Source organism: Fistularia commersonii, chromosome 19 (assembly GCF_037954325.1).
Source record: "Fistularia commersonii isolate RoL2024-O1a breed Wild chromosome 19, RoL_Fcom_v1.0, whole genome shotgun sequence".
NCBI classification, from domain to species: Eukaryota; Metazoa; Chordata; class Actinopteri; order Syngnathiformes; family Fistulariidae; genus Fistularia; species Fistularia commersonii.
In genome coordinates this window covers 10,540,571-10,555,516 of record NC_141302.1, presented here as the reverse complement: position 1 = coordinate 10,555,516, position 14,946 = coordinate 10,540,571, and the positions used below count along the sequence as shown (strand labels likewise).

The following is a 14,946-nucleotide window of genomic DNA, read 5'->3' as shown; positions in this document are numbered from 1 at the left end:
TGCTGAGAGACATTAAGAGGGTCTCAGAACTATTGATTCTCTCTGACAGACAGGTAAGAGGGAGAGGGGGAGAAAGGGAGGAGAGAAAAAAATGAGGGGTTGGTTAGGTGGTAAGGAGGATTTATGGAAACCATAAGGGAGGAATAAATGATAGACATCCGAGGTTGTGGTAAGATGGGCGGATATGGCACTTGTAGCAGTGTACATGAGTGTGCGTGTTCATGTACACGTACGCATGTACACACACAAATTCATATGTGACCTAAGCACATAATCACTCTCCATTTCTCTTCTTTTGTAGGTTCCTAGCAATCCTGAAACCTGAACAGCTCTCACTTGAAGTGTTTCCCTTCTAAGGTCATCAATGAACATCAAATTCACTCATGGTGAAGGAACATCCATCAACACGATAGAATTTAGAGAGGCTCTGTGAGACACCTTGAAATCACTCCGGGAAGTAGGGTATAAAGACAATGTGTGAAAGCAGGAGGCAGTAGTGAGAAAGTCTGAGAGCCAGATGAACCAATGAGGAAGAGGCCTGCATGACTGAGGAGGGGAGAAGAAGGAGAGAAGGAGAGAGAGAATGGGGATGGATAAGTGAGGAGAGAGGACTGCTGCCTACTCTGGGATTGTCGTTCAAGTGAACTCAACGCACCAAAGTGAAGTTGAATCCAGCCATGAGGAAATCATATCAAAACAACATTAATAGGATTTCCAGCAAAGTGGATTCTTGGATTTTTTTCCCAACTGAGATCTCCTTTTTGCACCTCTGTGTCAGGATTGAGCACATAATTCAGGATTTTCCAGGTTTTCATCATCTATAGAGGTCTAAGAGGATCTACGGTGTTTGGAATTCCAGAAACTTCTGAAAGTGACCTATATCCACCATCCTTTGATGTGTGTGGCGAGTGTGTGGATGGGCATAGGACAGGTTTAAGCACAAACACAAAGGCCTGACATAAGGTGAAGCACCTGGGGCGAGATATGTGCTAAGCACTCACACATGCACACACAGGCAAGCACACTCATTCATACGTAAACCTGGATAACATGTGGAGCTGATTTGGATTACAGAGCTGCACAGACGGAAAAGGTAATTTTCGTGCACTTTCAAATACAGACACACACAAACACACACACATGCACGCACACTCTGTTGGCATATATTGGCTCAGTAAAGGTGATTCGGTATATGCATGGTTAGCCCTCTTGTGCTGAATCATTGAGCACATCAGTGCAGTGAACAACACCACTGACTGGACTGGGAACTCAGTGTTCTCCCTTTTCACTCTCTCTCTCCCTCACCCTCTCTCTCCCACGTACATAGGCCTGTCCTATAAATAATGAACAGATGTGCATTCAAAACAAAGAAAACACAACAGGCAAATGTCAAACAACCACACACACACGCACACACAAACACACGCACACGCACACACACACAGATGTTTGACTGACTTCTATCTCATCTTATCCCTCTCTTCTAATCCCACTGCACCTCCGACTCTGCATCTTTATACTATAGAACCCTTCTGATCTGAGAATCCCTCTCTGTTTTTGGTGTGTGTGTGTGTGTGTGTGTGTGTGTGTGTGTGTGTGTGTGTGTGTGTGTGTTGTGTGTCAGCCAGCTGTCCTATATCAGATTACTCACTAGGTGCATCTCAGCTTGGCTTTCATCAGCCTGCCTTTATGTAATCTCACCTGGCGTGTCGTATGGGTGTGCATACTCTGCAAGCGTAAGAGGATGGGATGCAGGGATGCGAGTGTCGGTAGAGGCGTCAGTTGAACCTAAACCCGTTGCAGATTTTTTACATAAGCAGTGTCTGAGCGTACACACATACACAAACACTGGCAGATTTGGCACACTGACACAGGAGATCAGACCGACTGAGTGGATATATGGGAGGATAAGAGGCGATGAGTGAAATGGAGTAAGGAAGACAGGGACAGTGCAAAATGGAGGTGAAGGGAGGCAGAAAGGAGGGACAGAGGCTGAGAAAGCAGACGGAAACTGAAGTAAGCAAGGGTAGACATGGCAAGATGCTGGGTACAGAGGGGGGGAAAGGTCAGAGGAAAGAATTGCATTTGGAGGATAGACGGGGGGTAGAGATGGACACAATGTTTGAAAATATAAAGAGGGAAATAAATAAAAGAAACAGGTAGGAGCAAAAAGAAGAGTTGGTGATTAAAGCAAGAAAAAAAAGCAGAATTACGATTACAAGATGACGGAACAAGACAAGATATAAAACAATAGATGACTTATGAATTACTAAGTGAAATGAAGAAGATTATGAAAAAAGCCTGATGACAAGAAAAATGCTTAGAAAATGGCATATTCAGGCTAGAATGATACATTAACGTTAATTCACCAAAAAGAGATATTAATAGGGTAAGATGAGGAAGAAATAATGAGAATGTCATATGGCTATCAATACCCACTGAATAACCGACAGCATTATCAGCATCACTTAATTCTACGTGACCCCAAAAAGTCGAAAAAGATCAGTAACACCAGCTATGGGATATTTAAACATGAACTAAAGGGGGATTTCACTCTACCATGGAGCTCTTCCATTCAAGAGATGTATTAATTATGAACCGCAGGGCATTATTAACTGCCTTGAAAATATTGGAGACAGAACTAAAAATTTACCAGTTTATTCATTTTCTTTTGGTTGAAAGGAAAAAAAAAACATTAAATACACCAGGCTGGGCTTTGCCCCAATGCTCATAGTGAATAGCTATCGTGACTGTTGCTTTTAATAAGGGCATCACTAATTCTAAAATAATTCATCAAAAAAAGGCTCCTGGATTTTTTTTCAAAAGTGAACAAAAAAAAGGTTGTCTGATACCCACTAGCCAAATCATCAGCCTGTATTTGTTAGAGATAGTTTTGACAGTACCAAGCAGGAAACTGTCATATAGTTCAAATATTGAAGTAAAGCTGAACCAAAATAACATTTCCGCTATTATCTCTTTAATGCTCTCCATGGATCATAATACCGAGGGTATCTGAAATTCTGAGGCACGAACAGATGGGACACTCGCTGTTCGTTCAAAAATGTACCAATATGAACAGACTGGCAAGTGAGAAAGAGAAGCAAGAAATAGCAGGCAAGTGAATGGACCATTTAGTTAGAGGTACTAAAAAAAAATAATGCTAAACTACAGAATTAGACATGAAAGAAGGCAAACAAAAAAAAGTGAGCAAGCTAACCACCATAGCTTCAGGCATAGTGCCTTGAAGACAAGAAAGACATGGAAATTGATAAATGACGAATTCACACCATTTTTTTTTTTTTTATTCAACCAGCAGTCAATCACAAGTAGATTCGAAATCAGCAGACAAGAGAGACATGGCCAATGTCAGCAAGGTGACACTTGATGGATGAACAGATGGTTGAACAAATGACAAATAGTGAAGGGGTTCGAGCTGTACCATTAAAGAAAGGAGAGAAGGATCAGGGCATGAGAAATAAGGCTGCTGTCAACACGTAAGGAAAGGAGTGTTAGATGATAGACGGAGGTATGGAATGATTGCGTGATGAAAGAGAGTAATTATGAGCCTGACTATTTAAGATAGGGAGTTGCACTCAGAGAATAGTGAGAGACTGAGTAATGAAGAGGCGAATGATGACACTTGAGAGGTGGTTGATAAGAGAGAGCAGGGATAAGGGAATAGACGAATAACAATGTCTGAAAAGGGGAAAAAAAAGAAAAACTGCACTAATAAAGCGAAGGAACAGTGGCTGTGCCGGACGACGGAGTAGGGAGATGGAGGGGAAGATGAATAGAGGGAATCGAAGTGATGCGACTGAATTCTAAAAAGGATGAGTAATTAGGCTGTTAGTAGTCAAACATACAAGGAGGGCGGAGACAGCGGGCTGACATGACAGGAGAAGCATGGGAGTTAAATCCACGTAAGGAAGCGGGAAAAAAATTGAGAAAAAAAAAGAATCTCATTGAGCAGAGAAATGACTAACAGGCTACCGAGTCAGAGGGGAAGCAACTTGCAAAGGTGGACAACATAAAGAACGATAGGAGGATGAGAGAATGAGTAATTAAACTGTTGACAGTCTGTTTAGGCACAGCAGGCACCTGATGAGCAGAGCAAACTGTAACCATAGCAACCACTGGAGACAGACAGAGGGATCCTTTTTGGAAAGGGGGGTAGATGCAGGAGATGGTGGGGGAATAGGCAAATGTCTTCATCTTAGAAAATGCTTTATGAATTTAAATATGAAGAATGAAGGCTGAAGTATCTGTGACTTTCTGTCTAACACTGGTTCTAATCTATAAAGCCCTGTTTGAAAATTGAGTTTTGGCACATTTTTCAGCAGTTTACACTGATAATTGCTTACAGAATTTCAAAAAGTTCTGCTGTAAAGTTATCTGGCTCGCTTGCTAATCCTGCTTTGTGAAAACCCCCCTCAGGAAGATGGCTCGGGAAAAAGAGGGCACAGATTTACGAGCACATCAAACTTTCTCAACAAAGTACTCGATAGCAGCCATTTGTCCCATCCAAGTGAGAATTTCTTCACTTTAGCAATTCTCAAATGTCAGATGTGGTGGCTTGAACATTCAGTATTGATGTGTGGTATTATATGAAAACATATTCAATACAAATCTAAATGAGCCCATAGAAACTGAGTTCTGACAGTGGTTAATGCTTCCCTTACAGTCGACAGATGTGTAAAAAAAACCACTGAAATAGTGAGCTGCTCAAAGTGTAAAACAGTGACACAAACACAAACAGCTTGCCAACATGCTTCAGACCTCTGCTACGGATGTTGGCAACAACCCCACGACAGCTGCATGCTGGCATCTAAAACCAACGCTGCACACTCACAGGTGTTTCTCTGCATTAAACTGATCCTAAACAGATGCAGTAGGTTGTAGATGTTCGAATGAATCATGGTGTAGAATATGATGTGGATGATGACGGTCAGGAAAAAAAAGGGGCCTTGCACTTTGTCTGAAATACATCTAGTTGGCGTCTGACAGCCAAACAGAGCATCCCTACCTATATAAGCATTGCCAAGCACCTAAATAAGACATAGTATCAACATGCTTCAGAGAAACCACTTTCCCCTGTAGGCTTGCTGCAATGTAGGACCTTTTCATCTTTATCCCTGTTTCATATTAGTATCAAAAACGCTTCAGTTAGTAATTCATTACTGTGAAAGTTGCCCCGGTCATTAATTAAACCAGGAAAAATGTGCGTCAGAGTTATAAATGAGGATCTCAAACCCTCTGTCATTTACAACCCATTGCTCAATAATATTTGATTGGGCCAATTCTTATCCTCGAACCTCTCATCCCTCCAATTTCATATTTACATGAAGCTTAATGGTCAAATAATAATGTCTAAAAGCTAAACCCAATAAAATGATCCCTGTAAATAGAGTGAAAATACCCAGAACAGTGAAAAACAATACAAGTACTCCGAGGGATATTAGAGTTAACAACAAGAGGAGAGATCCAGAACATTAGGGGGGGGAAGGCAGGAATAAAATCAAAAGAGACTCTTCTTGCCAGAATATGGAATATTTAGTATTTGGTCTCCATGTGTGTTTGGTATAAATCAATTACTCTAATCAATTGTTATCTTACTCAAAGGATTGCCTCAGAGAAAACGATGAATCCTGCTGAGTCTTCACACCTCCGCTCAGGCATATGCGTGCATGCATGCATGCATGCATATTTCCACGTGCACGCACAAACACACACGCAACATGCATGCACACACACCATGTGAATGCTGCATCCTGTTGTGTCAGCCAATCAGGGCTCATATAATTGGTGCTGCTGGCCTTTTGATTGTGGAGGGGATGTTGATGCCTCGTAACTTGTGTGTTTGGGGTTAATTTGCCATTTTTTGATAAATGAGAAAAAACATGTAAACACACAAAGGTGCAAAGATGCAGTCCCTCATGGATGATATGGCAGTGTTGAGACAGTGGGGGAGTAAAGGATCTTGAGGGTTACAGTGGAGGTGTTAAACTGAGGAAAACGATGAAGTTGAGAAAAAACAAGAGTTGGAAGGTACTTATTTTGATTCCTGACAAAAGCTTTGTGCTCAAAACAAACATCTAGGAAAGAATGTGAGATGGATGAAAAACGAATGAAGGCAGGAGGTAGAGGTGATGGAAAGAAAAAACTGCAAGCACAGAATGTTCAGGGTGACTGGCAGGTCAGTTATTCTGCAACACTTGTGATATTGTGTCATGCAAAGTAAAATATGCAGGGGTAAGCAGAATTGAATTCAGGTATTGATCTGTCTGCAATTTTATGATGTGTGTGTGTGTGTGTGTGTGTGTGTGTGTGTGTGTGTGTGTGTGTGTGTGTGTGTGTGCGTGTGTGTGGGGTAGATGATGATTAGAAAAAAGGAGTTCATCTGCACACTTTCTCTAAGGTGACTCTTCTTTAATCCCCCCCCACGACACACACAAAATACAAATACTAATACTTAAATACTGAAGCATCAAATAGCATGTATTTGTTTCGGGAGAGTGGACCAAAATATAAGCTTTATTCTCCTTATTCGGATCGAAGCCTTCTGACGACAGGCTATTGCTATCTCCTATTTAAGATGTAATATATTAGGTAGCGTTCATTTTCCATTCAGAAACAAGCAGGTGGAGGACAAAAGAGACTCTGAGTTGAAACTGCAACAAACAACAGCAGATTCCTAATAAGCTGACTGAACATGCAAATTTGTAACTATAAAATATAGAGACCTTTGAGTTCAAGAGAGGTCATCCAGATTTGTGCACATGCATTAATAAATGCTGGACAAAAGCTTATACACCCTTGTTTCCAGAAAATGACCATATGTTATGCATTACTGCAAGATGTAGACATTACCTGTAGACAAATATACATTTTTTTGTCATAAAAAAGGGTTCATGTGTGCACACTTTACAAATCTTCTACCCTAAAAAATTTTAAAATAGGTTAGAGAGAATCAAAAATCATATTATGATGACCAAAAGACCCAACATAGATAAAAGCGAATGGACAAATACTATTTAGACATAACCGATCATATGGTCACTTGCATCCAGTTCTCTTAAAAAATGGTAATACTGATCTTTATAAATATTTTATACACCTCGAAACAAAGGCTAAGCTTTGCAGAGAGGGCTTCAACCCTTTGGAAAATGACAGGCATGTCAAATTTTGCACAAAATGGGACTGTCATTCAAGTGTGTGTGTGCGTGTGTGTGTGTATGTGTGTGTGTTTGTGCGTGCGTGTGTGTGTGTGTGTGTGTGTGTGTGTGTGTGTGTGTGTGTGTGTGTGTGCAAGCGTGTGATTTGAGTCAATATCAATTAGAGATTTTTACTGGCCCCCAATCTTAAACCATGTAACTGTACAATCTAATCAGTTGCAACCATGCTACTGGCATTTGGAATGAAGGAGCATTTAGAGAGTGCAGTACTGAGCTGCACAAGTGTGACAACCACCCAACGATGAAAAACGATTCCTCTCAAAGTAAAAAGTCATCCTGGTGTTTCTGTGTAAAGGGGTGGCCAGTGCTGTTTTCAGCACTTTATGTCCCACAGTTGCTGTTCCCATCATTTTACTGCTTGACTGTATCCAGCCGTAAGACTGTTAGAGATATATGGAGTCATGCTAGAGTTACTGTTCACAAAAAGGCTCCAAAGAGATAATGCTGAGATCCTACTTTACAGAGTGACACTGATACATGAGCTAAGCCTCAGTTAGTATTTAAGCATGAACATACAACCACGAGGGGGATACGGGACACTACTTACAGATTCCAAAGGGAGCATCATAACAAAATGTATGAAGTCCAACCTCCCTGAGCCCATTGGGTGCCAAAAAGGGGATAGGAGGAATAAAAAAAATCCCTGTCAACTGCATTGTTTGCCAATTCAATTTTCCAAACAGAAATTGAATCCCTTAACCTCTTCCTTAGAGGAGAACGGGTGCCACCAATTTAACAAACCATAGTTACGGACATAATTTTACACAAACAGGCAACAATGAAGCTGAAATTTGATGGAATTCTGTCAATAACAACAAAAAGGCTCCCCAATTAAGCTCAAACTTTTAACAACAGTTACAAAAAATTATCAGTTTTTCTAGAAATACCAATACTATTTGAAAATGTCATAAAACATCTATTTGACAGCCTCTATGCTTACACTAGTAACCTAAGAGCTCCCCAATGATTTGAGACAAATGAGAGTGGGATGACAATGGCCACAAAAAAGCGAAGCACTTTGGGGGCGAAATGCGAGCTGTGACAACAAGCGCAAAATTCTACTCCACCCATAAGGCAGAAGAGCGCGCAGCCTATTTAATGCTGCAGTTCACTGCTTGACATTGTCTTGTCCACCATTTCATGAGTCTTCCTGGTTCACTAGTTCACAACTTGTACTAAATCAGAATAGTGGCTTCTTGTTCTCCTCCTTTTTCCCCCTCCAAAGAATATAGTACAGAAGAGGCCTGGTCTCTAAAAGAGATATTCTTCCAAAGAACCTCAGGTAGCATTGGCTTATTTTCTTTACATTTATTTATTTATTATTTTAAAAAGCTTTTGTTCAAGTTCATTAAAGACTGAGCTGCTTATCTTTTAAGTACATCCATTGAGGAAGCCTTTAAAAAACAAACTTCAAAGAATCCACAAATATTATTCTGAAATCACGCTTTGTTAGAGGATTATAGATTCTTTACTTTAGATAAGGTAATGTGTTGAAAACCACTGCTACTTTTTTTCTGATGATGAAAAATGTAATATCCATAAAGCCAAAAGCAAGATAGTACTTGATTTTCAGACTGTTGGAGAATAACACTAAAACTGGGGTGTCATGAGAGACCACGCAACTGTACACCGGTGAGACAAGAATCAAGGTTTTTATTTTGCCATTCGAACTGATATAAACTCCAAGACACCATGCAGGATTGTTAGAATATGGTGTGCAACTCTTCATGAATAGAAACAACTCAAGAATCCTCTGAACAGGATGTATTCCGAAATGGATACTCAGAGGGCTGTGCAAACAGATGCATGCACACAGATACACATGCACTATCATTTGCTCTCTGAGACACATTACAGAGGTTTGGCTAGAATTAGTCAAGTGCAGGATCTCAGAAGAACTATAATTGTGGCGCCTTGCTGTGAAAAGGACTGCAGTGCTTTTATTCTAAAAAGAAAACAATCATTTTCTCTTGTTTCTTGGATCCCCCCCAATCCCCATGTGCCTTGGAAAAAACAAAACAAACAACAAAAAATCCATATAATGTAGGTACACATTATATTGAATGGCTGGCAATTCAACCCTCGATACTTATTAGCAACCATTAACCATTCATGAAGAGACTAGATTTACATACATACCAATGTGGAAGTCTCTTTTCTCAATGTTTTTCTGTGGTCTTATTCCTGAATATTTATTTTTTCTGAATTTTGAAATCCTTGTCCTCCCTGAATAAATCAAATAAATAACCTGTGTCAAATAATGTATGTTGTAAAATAACACCAAACTGATGTTATTCCCTCATCAAAATGTTAAGATTCTCTGACATAACTGAAAATATGGCATTAAATGACATGCCTATCTGGCATAATTTGTCTTGTTGTGGATCAGTAACAGGATCCAGGACACCAGTGAGGTGTTGAAGTATCCAGGTCACAAACAGTTTGTCACACAGATCCCATAATAACTGTCTGAGGTGGGAAGTGTGATCCCTTGCATATGCCTTGATGGCCATCTTTCTATGACGACCAAATCCAAATCCACACCTGCTGTCACATTCAAACCCAGTACTGATTTAGTGAACCTAGTTTTTGATGAAGCGCAGGAGAAAAAAAAACAAACCTGACAAACCTCGCCAGATGGACCAACACATGATATGAGAATCCAACTGAAGACAGTAAGAGATCTCAAAAAGTTTAAAACCTCCATTCAAACCATGGCCAATACGATCAGTAAAACCAAATAAAGCGGGTGTAATGTTGGTGTTGGGCCATGGTGTGTCCTCGATGACAGTTTTCTAATATGAAAGATATGAGCCAATGACATGTTTGATGAATGACTCCTAAGGAGCAAGAATTCTGTGTGGAAGGTCTTCTCCAGTCTCAGTGTACCGATCACCCAAGGTTCAGAGTCTTTGCTGTTAATTTCATTTGTGTGTCAGGGAGCTGATACTTGAAGATTGTATACAGTTGATAGGGGTCAGCAGTGGCCCCCTTCAGATTTGGAGCTCAGAATCATGGATTAATGGTTTAGAAACCTCTATGTTTGAACAGTAAGAAGGGTTTCAAGCCATGTATTTTTCTATGTATTCCTAGATATCAATGGAAAAGACTATCATCTTCCTATGTGTGATCAGTCTCAAAGTAGTATCATTTGTCTGTAAACAAACTGGCATGCGGTATTCTTCTTTCCATCGTCTACCTCGTCACTTTTCACCGTCTGCTTTTAACCATGTGTCCCTGTCACTGCTGCCTTTCTGATTCTCCCACCATGTTTGTGAGGTTTCACAAACTCATTTTAACACAGTTCACCATTTCCCTAATCAAATCCACTCTCCCCTTCCTCATCCCTCTAGCTGACAGTGATGGATGGCGGCCTTCACCCGTTTATCGCCTCTACATATTTCTCTGCCCATCCGCTTAACTATGCACATTCATACACAGACTCTTCTTGCCTCTTTCCTTCCATGGAGCCATTGTCAACTCTTTAGACTAGTGTTTCTTTGTAGCTCTATTGTTCACCCCTCCCTCCTCCATCTTGTGCAGTCTTCATCCATTTTCTTAGCAGTTTGTTTCACCCCCTCGATGCACTTCATGCAGTTAGCCTCTCTTTGCCTCCCTCGCTTGTTGTCTGTTCCCATATCCAAGAGTGTTTCCCCTTTCTCCCTCTGTTCTATACATTCTAGATGACTCAAGCGGACAGGATTTGACAGAGGAATGACAGAGGAGTGATAGTATCAAAAGGATGAGTGGGCTTACAGTACACACGACTGCTGCACCAAGAGGCTTTGTGGGCGTTCTTTTCTTCCTTGCCTAAAGAGAAAGTGTATCTGTCGGCCTCACTATAATTATGACTGTGTGGGAAGACTGTTGTGGTACGCTCGTGGTTGTTTCTGTATGCAAACGTTCACCTAAAATCAAGAGCTGGGATTACAGAAGACTGTGCTAGAAAGCCTCGGTGTCTTGACAGATTTCTTCCTCCGTGTATTTGTCTGTGTGCCCTGCCATTGTGCCAATAGAGTCTGTGTATATTTTCAGATCAAATAAGGCAGCAGACCTAAAGGGCATGTTGGCGATATACTGACAGTTACATGACTTTACAGCTTCTACATTCTGAAGACATTCCTCATCAACATAGCTTTCCCTTCCAGTAGTAACCAGAATATTTATCTTCCCTTCACCATGTGGCACTATGGTGACTGGCTGTCAAACTGGGACCGAAGCCTTGCGTCGTACCTATTCACACTCCAATCAGATCTGTGGATTACTGTGCTCGCGGTTGATAAGTGGCTTTTGAGAGCTAATACAAATCCCCTTGTTTATAAACACTGCTACGTTCCCTTAGTCCATTTAAGTCGATTACAGGCTAATGGCATTTGCGAGCACCACAGTAGATGCACAAACACATAAGCCGATATGTAGATGAGGAAATAAACATGCAAATACACACACTCGCACACACATACACAGTTGATTAACATTATTAAGTGTAGCTGGCATTTTGAAGGGCTTGACATTTATAATAGTCAGCAGCGGATTAAAGGCTGGGGCCAACAAGAAAATTAAGTCTTAAAGTGCCATAGGTCTTCCATGTGAAAACACTTCCATGTGAGACACTTCCAAACTGACAGATCAGACCTCTTAAGCCATGCTGGAAGCTTCTGCTAATTGCGCGGGTTTGAGTTAGGTTCAAAAGTTTCTGGTAATGGAAACACGGTTACAGCGCTATTAGCCGTTCCATGATTAGCTGGCTTTGGCCTTGCAAGAATCTCCTACCTGGGGCTGTGGTGTTTATTGGAACAGGAACTTTTTGGAAGTTAGGGTGAGGTTAGGTTCAAGCCTTAGGGTGCTGAGTCGTGCTCCATTGCAGGGGGCACTGAGTACTTTGTTCCGCAGATGCATTTTGCTTATGTACTTGCCCTTATCTCACACAGACTTTCTTGTTCTCGTTCTCTCCAGTCTGCTGCTTGCTCTCTATGGGATTGGGGGTTCATGCAGGGTTGTGCGGCAAAAGATCTCCCAAAAAACAAAACAAAAAAAAATCAAGTATATGGACATGGATTGAGCACACATATCTTGGAGCAGATACAAATACCAAATGAAAAGGTTTCTTTTTATTTTACTAAAGCAGGATATTCTTTAAAATATTTCTTTTGTCTGATTTACTTTCTTGTCTTGTGTCTTCCCCTTTTCTAAATTTTGTTTCTCTGTCATGTTCTATTGGATATCTCTCTATTCTCTCCTTCCCAAAAAAAAAACCAACCATGCTGTTACCAAAAGGCTTTGGGTCTTACTGAGAAGCCTGCAGCAATTTGTGTGTGTGTGTGTGTGTGTGTGTATTCACATTTGATCGTACCCTTTTTATTGTAAATTCAGCTCAAAAACCTTCAAGACAAGTAGAGGTTTCCCAAATGCAGACAACTGTCACATCAATTCACACCGGGGCAAACACAAAAGACTAGTTGTAGTAGCTGCCATCAACACCCTTAAACAATCTTTATAGATGGAAGCTGTGCACGCCAACACCTCTGTACTTGTAAGTAGCATGAATACAAAATGTAGGGTAAGTCTTTATTGATCCTCAAAGAGGGAATGGAACTAGTGACATCCCTGGTTGGAAGGAAGAGAAAAATACTCCGCAGCCATATACCTAAATCAGTGTACATAAATAGTCTACGATAAGTAGTTTTCTGGCCAGGAGTGTGATCACATTTCAAATTTCATTTGAGGCAGTCATTATTTAATGTGCATTGTTATGGTAGACGTATTGGGAAATGTATTTGATTTAGCTGATAATGCTATATTCTGTGTGTTTCCTTCTCCCCCAGTTTAGGCCAAAGAGCTTATGCTGTCACACACAGTGTCAAAGCACATGACACCCAACACACCTTGAACTCACCGGTGTGGAAAAAACAAAAAACAAATTTAAAAAATCAATTTCTTATATGATTACAGCCAGATGCAAAGTGGACACAGAGGCCTGGCTTCGGAGAGAAAGAGAGAGCAAAAAGAGGAGTCTAACTGAATGGGACAAGGTGCTATCCATCTCTCTGGGTCAGATCGATCAGCAAGCTGACAGATCAGTTTCAGCCTCTGTGTGTATCAAAGAGCTGATACTATACTGCTCCAGTTGCAAAATAGACCTTCTCTTTAATAAAAGAAGAGGAAAGTTGCAAAGGTGGAATGAGAGCAACCCCGGGACACTGGTGTGAGGAGGAGTGAGGATAAAATCAAAGGAAGGAAGGAAGGAAGGAAGGAAGGAAGGAAGGAAGGAAGGAAGGAAGGAAGGAAGGAAGGAAGGAAGGAAGGAAGACGACTATAGTTGTGATGTAGATCAAAGTCTTGAGTGCAGCGAGCTCACAGGCATGCACAGCTTGTGATCATAGTAGGGGGCAATGAGATGTGGAGGGCAGCAGAGTCAGGAAGCAATAGGGAGAAAGACAGTGGCGAACGTGGCTGAGGAGGGGAAAAAGGGGAGAACATGGCCTGGTACAGCAGTGACTGATAACACTGATGTTCCCCGGGTTGCCTCAAGGACGGACAAGATAGAGAGAAGCACTGAGAGGGAATGAGACATAAAGAAAAAAAAATGCAGCACGCTATAGAGCAGCCAGTGGGTTATAGGTTGGAAAGCAAGCAAGGTTGGAAAGACAGGGTAAAGAAAGATTGAAAATATACAGAGGGGTACTTTGGAAATAAAAAAGGTCGGAGACACACACAAGGGGGAATAAAGGACGATCATGAAAATAGTGTCACAGGGACATGAAGTACTGGAGAAGTGGGTGAGAGAATTGCAGGGCGAGGTTTGAGAGTGGGCTAGCGTGACACGCAGAAAAGAATAGGGGGGCGGGAGGGTCTCAAGGAGAGAAATGGAGAGGGTGTGTGAAAATTAAAGACAGGAGAAAATGAGCCGTGCAGGAGAGACAGCAAGAAATCCGAGATAGAGCAAAGGAAGGACAGAGTAAAGGAAAGAGTGGGAGAAGGCCGGTTGAAGGAGGTGATATTAAAGGTCAAATAAATTCAAGAGGAGACAGACCACACAACAGGGGAGTGCATGAGCATAGTGACATTCAACATGCACCTGATGGATTGAGCTGTCTGAAAGAAAAGTTGGAATGCTCAGCTCTGTGTGGCTTCTAGTGTTAGGTCTTTGCACACGTAAGGTTTTGCATTGTAGTATTTTCACATTTTAGTATGCAAGGCTTGACAGCAAAGCAGGGGTGTTGACTTGTAAGATGGTATGCCTACGGGACTGGCTGTCATGATAGCCATTTGTGATTTGCCCCCTTTCTCATTCTCACCACATCCGCCATCCTGTTCTGCTTCAAGACAAAAAAAAAAGGAAACAGAATTTTTTTGAGAGATTATGCCAGAATTTGTGTCGCAAGGTATGGAGTTCTTTGGCAATATACCTATTGACCAAGACGGACTGAGATCTATTGGGTAATACCTACTGTAGTTATTATTCGAACGTCAAGTCAATCAGCAAAATCAGTGGTACACTAATACTTAAGAGACTGTTTGAATCAAACAGCCTCTCTGTCTATAAACTGCTTGGAAGTTACAATGATCTGGCTTCTCGGGATTTTAAAGAGAAACAACATTATGATACCATTTATGGTCCGCATTCTGTTTCCATCACAGGAATAACGTCACATATTTTCAAACCATTTACTTAAAAGCTGGAAAAAATATAGAATTTGTGTAATAAAATATA

The 14,946-nt window shown here is 41.1% G+C and overlaps 2 protein-coding genes across 3 annotated transcripts in view; one reads left to right on the top strand and one right to left on the bottom strand.

Annotated features, from left to right (window-relative positions):
• The window catches only part of pcxb (pyruvate carboxylase b), a 307,943-nt gene that overhangs the window by 90,557 nt on the left and 202,440 nt on the right, over positions 1-14,946 (bottom strand). The gene's annotated exons all lie outside the window — the stretch shown is intronic.
• The window catches only part of LOC147223690 (leucine-rich repeat and fibronectin type-III domain-containing protein 4), a 36,508-nt gene that overhangs the window by 1,196 nt on the left and 20,366 nt on the right, over positions 1-14,946 (top strand). Inside the window, exon 2 of the mRNA XM_086165188.1 lies at positions 302-1,093. The gene's annotated coding sequence lies outside the window, so the exon portion shown is untranslated. The remainder of the gene's footprint in view (positions 1-301; positions 1,094-14,946) is intronic.